This window comes from Rhinolophus ferrumequinum, chromosome X, assembly GCF_004115265.2.
Source record: "Rhinolophus ferrumequinum isolate MPI-CBG mRhiFer1 chromosome X, mRhiFer1_v1.p, whole genome shotgun sequence".
Classification (NCBI taxonomy): domain Eukaryota; kingdom Metazoa; phylum Chordata; class Mammalia; order Chiroptera; family Rhinolophidae; genus Rhinolophus; species Rhinolophus ferrumequinum.
Window position 1 is genome coordinate 15,650,919 of NC_046284.1, and position 15,420 is coordinate 15,666,338.

The following is a 15,420-nucleotide window of genomic DNA, read 5'->3' on the forward strand; positions in this document are numbered from 1 at the left end:
GTGAAACCCTGCAATTGTTTAAGGAAATCACTGACAGGCATTCTTGCATACTTAAAAGCCACATGGCATTTGCTGACTTCCTTAAGGTCTCTCTCCATTGTGCCACTTTTCTCCTTTACATGCAGGAAAATGAGTTCCTTCACACAATGGAGACAAAAGTTTTCTTTTCTCACTCAGATAATGGCAATGGAGTACCATTCCATTCTGGGCAGTAAGAAAACCTATGTGGAAATCTGAGATGGCTGGCACCCTTGGCCATTCCCTCTCCAACACTGCAGGCACCCTAGGAAAAAGCCCTTGTCACTATGCCCCAGGGGCTCAGAGGATCTTTCCGGGATGCACCTCCTCTCCTCTCTTCTCAACCCTCTAGCCCTGTCTGCGCATCTGCGGTTTCCATCCAAGTGCCTTGACCCAGCCCTTTTGACAGCAGTGAGATGTACCCATTGGGCTCTTGAGATTTCAGAGGCACTGATTTTCGGGCTCTAGCACCCCCTGGACACCTGCTTTACAGTCACGGGCCAGAGCAGCCTCATTGCTGAGCTCAACTCAGGCCCCCAAGACTCCAGGCAGGTCGTTGCTGCCCAGACTCCATGCCATGCTGGGTAGGGGAATAAATAATCTTTTTCCTCTGTTTCAACCTGTACAGATCATGGGTATTGGGAGGGCAGGTGAGAAAATAGAGACACAGGAGATGCCCCAGGTCATATGAATAAATGAGGGAGTCAATATAAAGTACTGCTGATAATACTACTCCTCCTATTACTACTTCTACAACTATTATTAACATCACCACCAACAGCAACAGTAGTTTATGAATATTGACAGAGTTCAGTGCACAACATTAGAAAAGCAATGCTTCCGATTTAATCTTGCTCCTTCAGTTCATAATTCTCTGGCAAGTATCTCCTTTTGAATGGGATCAACTACCTAATTTGTGGGGCCCAATGGAACGTGAAAATGTGGGCCCCCTTTTCCAAAATTATTGCGAGTTTCAAGACCATGACAGCAGAGCATTAAAACAAGCATGGAACCCTTCTAAGCACAGAGCCCTATGAGACTGCACAGGTCACAAGCCCATTAAGCTGACCCAGCTTTTGAGCCCTCAAGAGACACTTAAGTTTTAGTATAATGTATAGCTGTAGGGACAAGGGAGGGAACATGTCTCTTCTTCTCATTTCATGAAGACTGTTACTGTTGGTTTTGTTACCTCTTGTAAATTCTTATACCATCAAGAGTATCATTACAATCAGAGATCTGCCACAGTTCCTGGAGGACAAATCTAGGGTTTGTTTTTTTCCCCTTGATTCTTGACATGATGTACTTCCTGTGGAGTTTTGATTCATCTTGCTGACCCTCTCGAATACTATATCAAACAAAAAGTAGGAAAGCAGCTCAATCACCATTCCTCCCTCTTTGAGGCCCTTCAGTCAAGAAAGGATACATTGAATATGTGAAAACTAAACTAAGCCACGACAAGGAGAAAGGCTGCCTCTGTTAGGCCCACTTACAAAGAACAAACAGTGCTATTGAAGGCACAGCTTCACACAAGGCTGTGCTAAGTGGTTCTTACAACAGACACGCTAGACATTTTCCGCCTGGAGAGATCCAGTCTGTCCCCAGTCACAGCCCCACCCATCCCGATTGTTCCCTAGCCTTCCTACTTCTAAGACAGGAAACAAATAAAAGAATGCTAAGAAAACCACCAAACAATTGCGATGAAATATATCATGTAATGTTATTTAAATGCACGACGATATATTTTTAAATGACATCCATATTTTGTTTTTCGTAACTACAATAATACACAGAAAAGTGTTTTTACTAGGCTGCTGTCTTGGAGTTTGGCTTTCAGCCCTACATCACCCTTTTTTCTTGCCAAATGACTTACCGTATTTAACTACTTCTCAGATGCTTATTTTCTTCACATTTTCACATCTCTGAAGTCAGAGTGCACTTTTCAATCAATGGCGTTCTACAATCACTGTCAGCCAGGAGGCATTTGAAAGGGAGCTGTCATTGCCTGTGTATATTCAAATTTGGTCGTGGCTATTATAGTATCATGATATACGAGTATGATAAAAATACATGTCTAAATAAGCCAAAAAAGCTCTTTCAATAAATATAAAATTAAAATTCTATGGATATGAAAGCATTACATCATAGTTTATTCAGAAGTTTTTTCTTTCTTTCTTAGTGTTACATAAAAACGTAATTACATAAAACAGCACCTCAAATGTGATGAAATACTTCATATCTTCCATAGAATGCAATATCCGCCACTGACATTTTGGAAGAGTTTGAAAAGCTTCACTTGCACCCACTGAGAAGCCATCCAAAGTCCATATTGGGAAAATTTCTAGGTACTAATAAAAGACTGTTTATAAAATATCTTTAACAAAATACTGGTTTTTTGTTTGTTTGTTTGTTTGCTTGCTTGCTTGTTTTACTTTTACCTGCTTTCAACTAGAAATTCCCCAACCTGGAAACCCAAACACTAATCAAAGTACTACCTACATCAGAATACCAATATACTTACTGGACGAGAGTAGTGGACAAATCTTTTTTTTCCTGTGGTCATGTTTTTAAAGGAAGTTAGAATTTTAATATCAGCTCTAGAGCAGCACTGTCATATGATACATATAATGCAAGTCACATATGTAATTGCAATTTTCATGTTGCAACATTTTAAAAAGTTTAAAAAGCAGGTGAAATTAATTTTAATAACGTGCTACTTAACTCAGTATATCCAAAATATTATCATTGCAACATGTAATTGATATCAAGATATTAATGAAATATTTTATTTATGTTGGCCTGCTCTTTGAAATTTGGCATTTTACGCTTACCGCATATCACAGTTCACACAAGCCACATGGGGTTAAGTGGCTCCCGTATTGGACAACGTAGGTCTAGATGATACATACATGTATCAGCAAAACCAAAAAATCCCTTCCAGAATGTTTTGCTCAAACACAATCAGTCATAGAAGCATCTGGCAGCGACTTCCACTGCACTCTTGTGAACGTGAACAATAAATTGGTTATCCCAACAATGACAATATATTTCTATGGAGCAATCCTGCCGCAGACAGTTTAGAACAGTGGTCTTCAAACTAGGCTACCAGTACATGAATTATTTTCAAGAAGTATGCTAGCAGGGAGAGTTTGCAGGAAATCTACTCTCAGATTCTCAATTTGCATGTGTATTCTCGATTACAACTGATCTGCCTAAACACAACTTTTTTTCCACTTGCTTAAAATTAAGCATTATTTTGCAGCCATTCTCAATACTAATCACTTACATGTGTCTTTACTAAAAAGAAAAGCACCTCCTAACTAACAGCAGTATATACAGTTGATTGATTCTTTTAAATATAACTGGAATGTTTTCCTGTATTACAAAGTGTTTACACTGGTAAAACTTATGCATAGATATTGTATGTGATTTCTTTCAGATAAGGTACATCATTTGTTAAATTTGTTAACACCTGTTTTCTCAGATTGTCTCTTGAAATATCTTTTCCAGTTAAAGTCAATTCTCATTTCGTTTTATAAATAAATAATAATGTATTTTCTACTCCCTATTATCAAAAATAAAATATGGTGGTTGCTAGACCAATTATTTTTTTAGCTAAATATACTTTTCTCTTTGATAAACTGTGGTTGAAAGTTTGATTCTGTGATCTAATAACATAAATGGATTTTACAATTTTTATATTTGATTCTCAATTATTTCCAGAAACCCAATACTAGTGTTCTAAAAAATCAATGCATATGTGTTTACCAAAGGAAATTATGCCTGCCATCAGATTCCTTGTTTCATACATGATTTATAATGTTAGCTACATACTACATTGTTTAATTTAAAATTACATATGAGAAACAAAATTATTATTTAATTTCTTAATTTGTTTTGAAGTGGACATACATCTCATTATCATTTTAACATTCTTTGTAGTTTGTTAGTGAACTATTTAACAAGAGGTGTCCCATAGTTGATTTCTCTATCGTTTTAATATTTCTCCTCAGAATGCATATTACTTCATTTTTTCCATTGAAAAGTGTAGTCAGACACTTTTTCTGAAGGTAAAGCTAATTTGGCTGATTATTTCCATATGAACATTGCCTTTGCCAATTAAGTTATATTATAAATATTTTCCATGAAATTAATGATCCAAACCTGCAGCCTCAAAGTTTTATATTTAAAGAATATAATGAATTAAAGGCATTTCATCAAAATTATTGTATTGGCTAAGACATATTGATCTCAGTATTTTGATTTTCTCAACCTTTTGTAAGTATATTGGATTTAAAATAATGTCTCAAAATGAAAGTATGGCAAATATGGTAGTGATTTGCTAAATCTTGTATGATCATTTCGGTAAACTTTTCAGAAAATCAGAAAAACATGATTTGGCAACAAATCCTTTTGTAAACTGAGGCTTCTTTGCTTTCACACTTTTAAAGATAGGCCTTGGGGTGGCCAGATGGCTCAGTTGGTTAGAGCAGGAGCTCTCAACAAGGTTGCTGGTTCAATTCCCGCATGGGATGGTGGGCTGTGCCCCCTGCAACTAAGATTGAAAATGGTGACTAGACTGGAAGCTGAGCTGCGCCCTCCACAACTAGATTGAGGGACAACGACTTGGAGTTGATGGGCCCTGGAGAAACACATCGTTCTCCAATATTCCCCAATTAAAAAAAAATTATGAAAATAAAGATAGGCCTCATCAAGTTGTCTGTTAAAAATTAAAATTTTTAATTAAAACAATTTTAAATCATTGAAAATTCTTTTTGATGAGTGGTCACTGTGTGAGTTTTGACCCATGATGTGGACACTCATTCTATTCCCTTCTACTTATTTATGGGAACAAAGTTTTCTGAGTTCTTATATCTACAAAAGTGAAAAATAGGAAAAAAATTATAATGCACTCTGTCTCATTAGAAGTAATAGTTATCCTTAGAGTCATGACTATTACTTGGGGGAAAATAAACAATCATATTTACTTAAGAGATGCATTTTTAACCAAACTCTAGTTTTTAAATAATTACTTATCAAAATGTGTAATATTTTACACTGGTCTGATAAACTGTATACTACTAATAATTTAATGATAACAATTTTGATACTCAGAGGCTTAGGGTTATAGGAAAATTTATTTCAGTCCATATCTACTTTTTGCAGAGATGTATGGTAGGGTGAAAATAAAAGGCCTTTAAACATAAAAATATATCACATTAGGATAAATTATATGAGGGAAGTTGAATGAAATGCTGATTTCAAGGAAGTAATAAAATCATGTAAAATTTCTGTCTGTTCATGCTTCTTTCTTTATTTGTTTGCTTTTAAATCAACAATGATGAGTATCAAGTTACTGTAGTACTTTTAGTTCGCTGAATCATGCAAAATGCAATGAAATCATATTATTTAAAAGCATAAGTAAATATAATGCGCTGGAAGTAACGCTACAAATAATTAAACTTACGATAAGAAACTTCAGGCGCTCACTTAAAGATATGTGATGGGGCAGATAGTTTTTCAAAATTATTTTAGGCGGCCTATAATTAGAAAGTTTGAAGACCACTGCTACAGAACAGTCTCAATAAAGTCCAGAGGAAAACTGAGCGGAGGGGAAAGAAATTTAGGAAGAAAGGTTTCTTTTTATTTTGTAAGTATTTTTAATTTCCGAATATAGCAGAAACCACTATAACTTTATGTATACTATCTTATTCGCCAGGAAGGTTATTCAACTTTGCAATGGGTGAAATTTTAGGAATGTTTCGGAACGATCCACAAATACTGTACTTACTCAATATGGTCACTAGGTGGCATATGTGCACCGGGAAGGAAGCCCTCTTTCCCTTCCCGGGGCTCGCTCCAATCTGCCATCTCCTCCTGCAAAAAGGAAAAGGATACGAATAACAGTGACAATCATAACAAACAATAACAGGAAATATTTGTTTTAGGTCTTTCCATTTGCCAGGGACAGAAATTTTCAGAAAGGGCTTTGTCTCTGAAGGTAACTATTCTTCATTAATACCATTTACGAATAATGTTAATCAATACGTCTCTAGGATATGACATGAGCATGACCAGAAAACCCAAACCCTATCCACCTAAGAACTTCAACTCTAGCAAAATCAAAATGCAGCCGCAGCAGCCGCCGCAGCAGCAGCAGCACCTATGACATTCCAAATACGAGCTTAAACCTTTCATTTCACTGTATCTTCAAATGACTGTAAGAGATAGGTGCTAATGGAACCTCCATGTTACAGGTGCAAAAGCAGAAAAATGGCCCCAAATCATACAGCTCGTAAATGCTGTAGCTGGGATGCAAACATAGGTTTGGTTTGATTTGTTTTCAAATTCAATAGCCATACCCTTAAATATTACAATGTGTGATGTTTCAGTGTATGAGTGTGTGTGTGTGTGTGTGTACCTATATATCTTTCTATATTTGGCTATACATGTTTATATTTCTGTGCTTTCCTGTGATTCTATGCCTGTGATTTTGTGCCTGTGGAAATGTGTGTGTGTGTACGTGCACGATCATGCACACATGTGCCCTCCCGATCTTTGAGAGACCTCTCTGATAATTTCCACATCTTCTTTTAAACAGTATAGTCATCAGAGGGAGCTCAGTAATTTTCATTATCTCTTGAAGAGGCTAAGAAATAGATACATTACAAGTCACATCCTCCTTTGGACAAGTGTTTATTTGCACATCCTTTTCTATGTGATTGAATCTCTGTTTTCATCCGTATAAATCTGCATGAGTCTGTTTCCATTTGTAGCATGATTGAGTCCATGTCTGTATCTATATGCCTCAGTTGACAGATGTATACGTGTGTGTGTATTCACATATGTGATGTACACTTAGGACTGAGTGCTATATGGGCATAGGAGTACATTTGTAGACCATTTTGTGTGTGTGCGTGCCAATGGGTGTATAGATTGACATGTGAGGGTACATCTCTGTGCATTTGAGTGCCGTGAATGTCTGTATTTTTTAGTGTTTCAGTCTACATTGTCTGTAGATATACGTGTATGTCACTTACTTTTATACACAGGATGTTATGTGCTTGTGTATTGGGGGGGGCATACATCTGGCATCTGAGTGTGCATCTTAATATGCATTTATGTGTCTGTATGTGCAAGTGCATTTATAGAGCTCTGTGTACATGTGCCCATAATGGGGGTTTGGAAAATGTAACCATCTGAATGGGTAGAATCTTGTCTTTGGGGGGGGGGGGCTGTATCCATGTCTATGTGTACATATGTAAGTCTGTGGGGCTGTACCTCTATCCCAGTGTATATGTATATATATATCTCTCTGCGTGAGTCTATGTGTATAAGATAGCACCTATGTCTGTGTGAACACATTTAGTCCTTATGTTTACTGCTTGCAAATATTCATCTATGTGTCTCTCTGCATGTCTACACGTCTGTGTGCATATAGCAAGTGTGTGTGTCTGAGTGTAAGTCTATGTGTACCTGCACATTCTTGCTGTAAGCCCCTTTATCTGTGTCTAGGTCCTTCTATATCATATGTACACGCCTCAGTGTTCAGCCACTGCTGTTTGCGTGCGTGTGTCTGGGTGACCCTCTGCACATCTATGGGGGCACTGTGTGTGCATCTGCCTACATCCGTCTGCACGACCATGAATTTCTTTGGATGACTGGGTGCATGCACCCGTGTGTCCATGTGCAGATGTTTATGCTGCTGTGTGCATGTGAGGATTCTATATGCATGGGAATTTTGTATGTCTGTGTGCGCGGGTGTGCCTCTGCCCCTGTATTTGTTTGTGCATGCCTCTGAGGTATGCATGCATGTCCACATGCATACAGATGACTATACACACAAGTGTCTGTGCAAGTGTGTGTGTGAGAGAAGGTGTGCTGGGCTCTGCTAGTGTGGGTGCACACAATTCTATGTCAGCATGCACAGGTCAATGGGCATGCACGCTTCTGCATGTATCTGTGTGCTGTTTGTTCAGGTATGCGTTTGTGGGTCTCCGGTCTATCTGCACATCCATGTGGAGTGTCTCTATGTGTATAAAACTGTATATATGTTTCTGCATACATCTGCACACACCATCTCTTTGTGAGTCTGTATGGGTGTGGCTCCGTGTATGTCTGTCTCTGTGCACATGCTTGTGTCTGTGAATTTACCTGTTTCTGCACACACACGTGATTTTTCCATGCTCCTCTTGTTCATCTGAGTGAGTCTGTGTGTGAGTGCTGATGTGCTTGCCCACGTGTTTCTTCATGTGGGTCTTTAGGCCTGTGTCTCTCTGTGTAGATATATGCTTCTGCATATGAAAGTGTCTTGGCTAAATCTATCTATCTATCTATCTATCTATCTATCTATCTATCTATCTATCATCATCATCTGTCTATCTATATCTATCTATCATCTATCCATCTATCTATAATGCATACCTCTCTGTATATGAAAGTATGTCTCTAAATGTATATACAACTGTTTGTATGATATATACATGTAGAGATTATGGATCCATCTCTGTTTTGTCTATGTGTACAAGTACCTTTATGTGTGCACCCTTTTGTACTTGTGTATTTCCATATGTACATCCACATGCATGAATATTCCCATGTGCGCCCTATGTGCATTTACACATGCACTTATGTTGCATGTACACACATGAACATGTTTAACCATGTGTGTATGAATAACAGCCATGCCTTTGTGTGTATATGGATGTGACACTGTGAGCATGAAAATGCCAGTAAGTACATGTTCCAAACACATATATCTACCTATGAATACATCTCTGTTTCAGCATTTGTGTAAATGTCTCCATGTCTCTGTGCCTCTGCATATCAGTAAAAACACACATACCCGTGTCTGCATATGAATGACTCTATGCATACCTATGGGTGTGTGTGCTCACATGTGCTCATGTGGGTTCGGGTATGCTTGTCTACATTTCTGCATAAATGTCTGGGGGTGTCTGAGAATGTGTCTGTGCCTCATGAGCCCCCAGAAACATCTATGTGTTTTTGTATGTGTGTATGTGTGTGTATCTGTGTGTTTGCATCTTTGAGGTTATGGATCAGCAAACACATCGTCTGAATGGCATATATACATGTCTGTGTGCTTCTCTGGGTCTGTGCAGGTGTGGAGTACATATTTATGACTATATGTTGCTCTGTGCCTACACACAGAACTGTAGGCATTCGTGTGTATCTGTGTTCATGCATATGTGTATTTGTGCAAACATGAGATGACCCCTGTTGGGACTCTGTGTTCTACGTTCATCTTTGTGCAAACGTGTCTTTGGCTGTGGCTTTAAGAATGTACAGTCTGTGGGATTAGTTCACACCTGTAGCTCTATGTTAAAGTAAACATCTGTGGCACTGCGTGTGTGCATGTGTTGTTTGTGTGTACTTGTCTATGATGAATATGTGTGTGTGTAGGTGTGAGCACTTTCTCCTGGAAAGGCTTTTCTGGTCATTTCCACACCTGCTTTTCTATGATACAGCCAGCAGAGGGGCCTCAAGATGTTCTTCCTACTCTTGAAGCAGGCAAGAAAATAAATATTAAAAGACAGTTTCCTTTGAAAAATGTTGATTATTGAAGATAGTAACTATGGTCTCATAAGACAGGCTTTTTATAATCTGAAGACAAAAAGCAGGTGGCTGCTCGGATCTTCAAATCCCACTGCCAGAAGGGATATTTCGGTTGGAGACTCTGCCAAGTACCTATCTTCCCTCCCAACTGTGGCCCCAGGCAGGGCCCATATGCTGCCTCTTGGCTGTCCAAAACCCACACTGCACAGTCCCCATGCCCCCTTCTGTTCCCCCAGGGCATGCCTATTACACAGGGCTCCAAAGTTACTCCTACCTTTTTCTCCATTCTACTTCTTTTCTTTGGCTAGAAATTCAGATTAAGATACCTGGTGTTACTTAATCCTTATGACAGCGTAGGAGGCACGAATCAGTTTATAAATGAGGATGAGGATCAGAGAACTAGAGTGCATTATGTGGGTCACGTGGCCAATCAGTGGCAGAGGTACAATTCCAAACCAGGCCCGACAGGAATCCATATTCCTTCTACTCTACCACTGACCATTTCTACTATCAAATGTGCCAAGGTCCCAGTTCCAGGAAGTGGGGGAGTTGAGATGGGGAGCAGAGACGTCTACCTCCAAAGACTGCGTTCTGAACCTTGATTCTTTCCTGAAATTATCTCAGTTAATTCGTGGAAGTATTTCACCATGTTTACAAATGGGTAGACAGACTCAAAAGAGTGAAGTCACTTGCCAAAGCTCTAATATGTTATTGAGGATTAAATGTGATAGAGTGGGTGTGGGCCTCTAGAAGTGAGGCTGAATGTTCTAGAGTGAGCATACATATTGCTCCACTTTTCTTGATGTTTTGAGGCTTTCTGAATACTGTGGAGGAAGTCTGGGTATTATTAAGAGTGTCCAAAGTTTGGGGCAAATCTGGGTGTTGCAGGGTGAATGTGTGGATTATGTCTCTGTTCATGGCTGCTCTCTATGTTGTAGTATGAGTCTATGAGAACCGTGGGGGGCATGTCTGAGTCTTCTGGGGCTAGTTTCTGGGTTAGGTGGCATGTCTCTGTGTAGTGGTGTGAGGTTAGGTGTTGTGGGGTGAGTCAGGGGAAGTGAGGTGAGTCTGAGTGCGGTGGACAAAATCTTTTTGTTACGGGGGAGGTCTCTTTGTCTTGTGGGTTGATTCTCTGTGTTTTGGGGTGATGAGTCTTATGTTGTGGGGTGAGTATATGAAGGAAGATGGGTCTATGTGCTGTGGGGCGAGTATATGGGTAGTGGGAAGTGTTTGTAAATTGCAGGTCCTGTGAATGAGTTTCTCGTGGTGTCAGACTGTGAGCAGTATGATTCATGTGTGTATTATGAGGTTGTTTTCTACATCTAGGAAGGCATAGCTAGGGGTTGTGAGGTGAAGCTGAGCATTTTAGATTTTCTCCATGAATTACGGGCTCTGTGGGTCCTGAGCATCTGGTTTAGAGTAACTGTGTGTTGTAGGAGTGGTTCAGAACATCGTGAATTTTATGGCTATGATTTTTTGGATATACTGTTGGGGAAATCTAGGGAATGGGGAACATGACCTCACATTGAAGGGCATATGTAGGTGGTGTGGTCTATACATTGCAGTCTGTACATTGTGGGATCTATCTTGGAGTAATGGGGTAAGACTGTGTGACATGGGTTGATTCTAGAGGTTCTACAGTAAATTGTAATGCCGTAAGGCCAGTCTTTGCATTTTAGGGTATGTCTGTGCCTTATGGGAAATCTATGTGGGTTTTTTAAAGGGGAGAGTCTATTGGGTATGTGGTTGTGTCGGTACATAGTATGCCATTTCTGGAGGTTGTGGTTCAGTGTTGTGTATTATGGGGCAAGTCTGCATGATATAAGCTAATTCTGGATGTGGTATTGGGTATGCCCTGGTGCTATCAAGAGAGTGTGAGCTATTAGGGATGAGTCTGGGTGTGGGGGAGCTTGTGTTTGTGCTGTGGGACTACTCTGCATGCCACAAGATATGTCTACCTTATGGTGTAATTCTGTGTGTTATGGGGTATGCCAGCCAGTGCATAACCGAGCATGTCTTGAGTTTGGGATCTTTATGTTGGGTGATGATTTATTTTGTGGGGTGTTTGTGGGGTAGGGCATGTCTGTACATTATAGGGTACATGTCTCAGTAGTGTGAAGCCAGTCTGTAGATCATGAGGCTTGTCTGTACGATTGTGGGTCATGTATTGATTTTGTGGGATGATGTGAGGTTGTAATGAGATTTTTGTACATGTAGGAGAGTCTGAGTGTGGAGGGAAATGTCAGTGTATTGTAGGGAGAACCTTAGATGGGTTGAATTTGTATGTTGTGATTTGATTCTAGGTGTTTTGGAGTGAATTTGGAGAAAGTCTGAGCGTGATGTAGCTATTCTGGGATTGCAGGAGTGTCTGCACATTTTCAAGGTATTTTGGACATTGTAGGACACATCTTTTCTTTGGAATTTTTGCCAAGGTGTTGTGGGGATGAGTATGAGCACTATAGACTGTATCTGGGTTGTAGGTCTATGGTGCCTTGTGGGGCGAGGCTGTGTTGTAATGCATGTCTGGGGAGGAGCATAACTGTACAATATGGAGTATGCCTTCATCCCCTGGGGCAAATCTGTGTGCCCTAGAGCAATTCTGGGGGTTGGAGACACATGTTTTCTTTTTGGGTATTTGCCTTGTGGAGAGAGCGTGTGTGTTTTGGGGGTACATCAGAATGCAATTTTGTGTTTATGGAAGAAACCTTTGTGTCATAGGGTACATCTCTCCATAGTGAGTTTATCTGTATCTACGCATTATGGAGCCAGTTGGTGCATTGTAAGACATACCTTTGTGTTGTGTGGCCAGACTGTGAATTTGGGGGTGTGGCTGGATGTTTGGGATCTACTTTTACCATACTTGGGTAAATGTATGGTGTGGAGCAAGGCTGTGCATTCTAGGGAAATTTTGCATTGTGTTAGAGGGCATGTCTTGGTGTTTTAGGGTCTGGGCATTGTGGGGCAAGCCTGCTCATTGTATTATGAGGCATTTCTGTAGTAATATGGTGCTGAGTTTTCAGGCAAATCTAGGTATTATTGTAATATCGGATGCCTTATGAGGCAAGTCTTGGCATTTTTTGGAAAATTTTTGCATTGTGAGGTCAATTTGTGCATTGCGATGGGATTCCATGGGCTGTAGTGAGAGTCGTACATCATGGAATATGTGTGACATCATAAGTTAGTCTAGGTGTTAGGAGGTGAGTGTGGGAGTTATGGGAGAGTGGGCATTATGAGGCTTCTATGCATGTTGTGGAATGTTTCTTGCTGTTGTGGTACATGACTGTGTATTTGGGGGCATATCTGGTGGTTGTGGTGCACTACGGGTAAATTGTTTTCTTTGTGGATGAGTCTCTGCATTGTGAGATAACACTGTGTATAGGGCTGAACGTCTGTGAATTGTACGATGAATTTGGAAGTTGTGTAAAATTCTATGCATTGTGGGGCAAGTCTATTTTCTGTGGCATGTTTTAGAGCTACTGTACAAGACTATGCTGGTGGTGGAGGGGGTGAGTTTACATGTTTAAGGATGTGACAAGATTTTATGGAGGGGTCCATTCATTATGGAGTGCATGTTTTTAGAAATGTTCATAAGTTCTTATGCTATGCTGTGCATTTCTAGAGAGTCTATATCTTAGGACGCATATTTGTGTATTGTGGGATATATGCAAGAGTTGTGGAAGAAGCTGTCCATTTTGGAATGGGTGTGTGTTTTTATGCAATTTGGGGTGCTATGAGGTGAATCCGGACATTGAGGGAGAACTCTGTGCTGTTTCTGGATTCTGTGCATTGTTTTGGGAGAATCTAAGTTGTGATTGTTGTCTGTACATTGTAATGTGTGTCTGGGTATTGTGGGACAAATATGAGTTGTGAATTGATTCTAAGTGAGAGTATATCTATGCTATGCTATTTTTGATGTAGGGTGGTTTTGTGTATTTTGGGCTGAGTGTGACTGGTGGTAAGTGTGGTGTGGGGTGATTCTTTGGGGTAGGTCTGTAAGTTGTTGGTCATGGTTGTGTGTTATGATGCAATTCTGCAACTAAAAACACTTGTGAGCTCAGTTTGAATGCTGTTGTTCCTTTCTATCTATAGCAGGGCAACCATAGGCTTGGTGAGAGTGTTTCTATAGGGCATGTTTTTATGTTTTAATATTATTTGGCAACTATTTTTAGAGTGTGTGTGTGTTGTACTGTGAGTTTGAGACTTTCTGGGTCAACCCTGTGTGTTTTTGTATAAGTCTGGGATTTGTGGTGTTAGTGCAATGTGGGGAAAAGTGTGTTAGGCTAATTTATGACTTGAACAGTGAGCTGACGTGCTGTGACGTAATCCTGTGTGTTGTGAGAGAAGTCTGCATCTGGGGAAAGTCTCTACATTGTAGGGTGTTTCTACGTGTTATAGTGCCTGTGTGTATACTGCTCGGGCAAATCTTTGTACCACAGGGTAACTGTTAATTGTGGGATTGTCCCATATATTATAGGACGCATTGTGCCTTGTGATGCTATTCCATGCTTTGTCGAGAAAGGTCGAGTATTGTCACTGACCGCAAGTGTTTTCGGGTCAGTCTTTGTGCTGAAGGACGTGTGTGTGTAAAAGTACGTGTGTTTTGTGCCAATTCTGAACTTTGTGGCACATCTATGTGTCATGAGTCGACCCTATACAACGTGTGGGGAATCTGTATGCTCTGGGCTGGTTTTGTGTGCTTTGGTGTGGGTCTGAGTGGTGGGCAGAGTCTTGGTACTGTGTCTAGGAATTGTAAAGGATATCTAGATGACGGCGTCATGAATGGAAGAGATGCATGTTTTGAGCATGTTTCTTCACTGTAGGAAGAGTCATGTGACATGAGATGCGTCTCCCCATTGTGACTTGGTACTGTGCATTGTGGGGCATTGCAATGCTTTGTGTTATGATTCTGTGTTTTGGAGAGAGTCTGAGTTGTGCATTTGTGTCTGTGCATTGGGATTTTTGCAATTCAGCATGCTGTGTGATGAGCTCACAATCGATGGGGTGAAACTGTGCGGTTGGTTGTGGATGGGCATTGTAGGATGTGTCTCTGTGCTGCAGGGCAGGTCTAGGCGCTTTGTTGCTCTGATTTTCCCTGTAAGCCAGGTGTTTGCACTGTAAGGTGAGGCTGTGTTTGAGGCATGTCTCTGTTGTAAGGCATGTCTGTGCACTGTTGTGCAGCTGTGTGTTTTTGAGGCAAGTCTGTGTGCTGTGCATTTCTGTCTGCGCATTAATAATACGATGTTTCTTGGTATTGTGGAGTGAATCTGGGCATGATGGAGTGATTCTGAAAGGGGAGGCACATGTCTGTGCATTATAGGACATGCCTTTGTGTTTGGGGACAAGGCTTAGGAGGTGTGGTGTTAGATCAGACTGAGTGGGTTGAACCAGGGCTTCATGGAATAAGGCTGTGCATTGCACAGGATTCAGTGTGTTATGAGACATGTTCCTATGGTATACGAGGTATTCTGACATCTGTCTGGATTGTGGCGCATGTCTATGCAGTGTATGGTTTGTCTAGCTGTGGTTGCATAAGTCTGTGAGTTGGGGGCCATAGGTACGCATTATAGGGCTTCTTATGTGGTGGGGAAATGTGGGGAGAATGCTTTGCAGTGAGCCTGGGTGTTGTGGTTCTAGTGTATTCATTGTGGAGCGATTGTGTCTATTATGGAGCAAATCAGTTTATAGCACGGGTCTGTGCATTGTTAATTCCAACCTGTGCATGGTAGGAAGGTCTGTCTGTTGCATGGTATACTTGTGTCATGAGGAAGATCTTTGCATCGTGGGGTTTACCTGTGCTTTGTTGGGGTTTATACTTGGCTTTGTGGGGTA